Here is a 2600-nt window from a genome sequence, read left to right as displayed (position 1 = left end):
GAAAAAGGACTAACAAACAAGAATATAGTGCTTTACCGTTTACATATCTTTCACATACATTCTCATTTGACCCTCACAACAGCCATGTGAGGTAGGCATCATGGATGTTCTTCTCATTAACCAGATGGAGACAGTAAATCTCAGAGCAGTTCACTGATATGCCCAAGGCTCTACAGTTAGTGAGTGATTTCTATTAACATCAGTCTTTGGCCTAAAAATTCAGCACCCAACTTCCCCTCATACTTGCCCCCACCTACTTCACAGGGATAATGAAGATAAAATGAATTCAGGGCTAGAAAAATACTTTGAGGGAAACAAGCGCTGTATAATTATATCTACAAACTATGATTTTCCACAATATATGGCTCATTCCTCTTCTCATCCCAGCTTGTGTGAGAACTCAGAGTTGTATATTGCCTCTGTTCTGTGCTCAATAAGTAAATAAGGCAGACAGGGGGTACAGTGTGATCCTGTTTAAAGTTGCATAAATTACAATCAGGGTAACTGCTGTTATTAGGCAAATTGAAAAACAGCACAGAAAGGTCAGTGTGCAACTAGGACCCACTAAAGCTCAGAGCAAAGCACTGCAAGATTATCAAACAAGGCATGATTGCATAGAAGGAAAATGTGGTATCAGAGTTCAAACTGGCACACACACACAATTATCTAAGGCAAAGTGGTGGCAAGGAAGAGTTATTTGTTCCATGTTACACAAACAAGAGCAGAAGATTCATGGGAACCTGTACAAAAGCATCTTGTGTCACACGAATCTCTCCAGCTGCCTATAGGGAATATACACAACAGTATATCACCTTCAAAGAATGACTGTACCTATGTTCATATCCTGAACTACACCAAGGAATAGCTCCATGCTAAACTGCCTTGGCTAAAATACAACCAGTGCCATCATTCCTAATCAGACTAATGAACAGAATGGCTTTTTTTTTTTTTTTTTTGAGACGGAGTCTCGCTCTGTCACCCAGGCTGGAGTGCAGTGGCGCAATCTCGGCTCACTGCAAGCTCCGCCTCCCAAGTTCACGCCATTCTCCTGCCTCAGCCTCTCCGAGTAGCTGGGACTACAGGCGCCCGCCACCACGCCCGGCTAATTTTTTTGTATTTTTAGTAGAGACGGGGTTTCACCGTGGTCTCGATCTCCTGACCTCGTGATCCGCCCGCCTCGGCCTCCCAAAGTGCTGGGATTACAAGCGTGAGCCACCGTGCCTGGCCCAGAATGGCTTTTAAGGTAAGGAGTTAGATGGCTGTGTTTAGGGTTTTTTCAGGATTTACTTTGGATTCTCCTGCTTTAAAACCCAAAGAAAGTTATATTGAGTTTTTATTGATGATTCTATGTGTTTATAACAGAGTGTGATAGGTGAATTAAACATATTAAGAATTCTATAGCATCTGTTCAGAAAAGAGCATATACTATACAAAGTATTCAAGTCATACAAAACCATTTTTCAGTGTCTTCTCAACTGAGAAGAATCCTATTTAGCATGCTTCTCCTCCTGAGGTGGTTCATACTGAGCAAGCTTTGCTTTCAGTTTTTTATTTTTTCTACAATAGCTTTATATTTCTCTTTGGTTTTTGCCAGTTCTAGGCAAAGCAGCTCTATTTCTGGATTTTCTGGGGTAGCAGTTCCTAAGTGATGCTTTAAGAAATCCAGAGCACTGTTAGGTTTCTCTGGTTCTTCATACCAACACCTTGGTCAGTGTGTCCAGCACCCCTGACTTCTCCAAGTACCTCCAGAACTGCTCACGCTTCAAGTTGGCAGCTTTGTAATGGGCCATAGTGACAGCGACAGCAGCGTAGCTGGGCTCTTTTCTACATTTATAATAGAAGGAAATGCTAAACTGTAGCTCAATATTAATGAAAATAAAGGTGGATTTTTTTCCCATCTAACGTTCACAAACACATTGAACCCTATCCTTGGCTATCAGTGGGTGACAGGTTAAGAACCCCTACTCTAGCTAGTTCCTACTTATTTTCAAATCTATGTCATTTCTTCTAAAGAACTTCACCAACCTCCCCCTAGATAGAGTTAGCTGCCACTCTTCTGTGCCCCAAGAGCACGCCACAACCTCTCCAGCCTAACACTTACCACTGGCTCTGATTCAATGTACTCGTTTGTCCCTCCTATAGGAGCACACATTCCTGAGGCATGGGCCGTGGCTTGTGAGACTTTATATTACCACTGTGTAGTCCAGTATCTGGCATATAGCAGGGCTCACTAGATATTAAAAGGGAGGAGGATGGAAAATTCAAAGATAAGGGAGCCATAGATCATAGACTATGATCTTTAAAACAGAAAATTAAAGTTAGTAGCTTGAATGTTTCCTTGAGTCAAATTTCCTATCAATGGGATCTTCATATTTCAGGGAGTAGAGATGACCATGTGCACCTGTTCTACTTCTCTTTCAGCGCAGCTCTCAATTTACAGCCTCCTAAGAAATCACAATCCTGCACTACCGATCTAATAATAATAATATCCCAATTTCAGACCTGTTTATTTTAGGTTCTCATTAGATGAGGAAAAGGGGCAATAGAGACATGAAGATAAAGGGCTTTCTTCACACCCTGAGCTTTTTAGGGCTTTATCA

General features: G+C 41.7%; 1 pseudogene; it reads right to left on the bottom strand.

Moving 5' to 3' along the window:
• Positions 1–1487: 1487 nt before the first annotated feature.
• On the bottom strand, positions 1488–1790 carry LOC100607676 (annotated as a pseudogene).
• Positions 1791–2600: the final 810 nt, after the last annotated feature.

This window comes from Nomascus leucogenys, chromosome 2 (assembly GCF_006542625.1).
Source record: "Nomascus leucogenys isolate Asia chromosome 2, Asia_NLE_v1, whole genome shotgun sequence".
NCBI lineage: Eukaryota > Metazoa > Chordata > Mammalia > Primates > Hylobatidae > Nomascus > Nomascus leucogenys.
The sequence above is the reverse complement of the archived record's forward strand: the minus strand, read 5'-3'. Positions and strand labels throughout refer to the sequence as shown.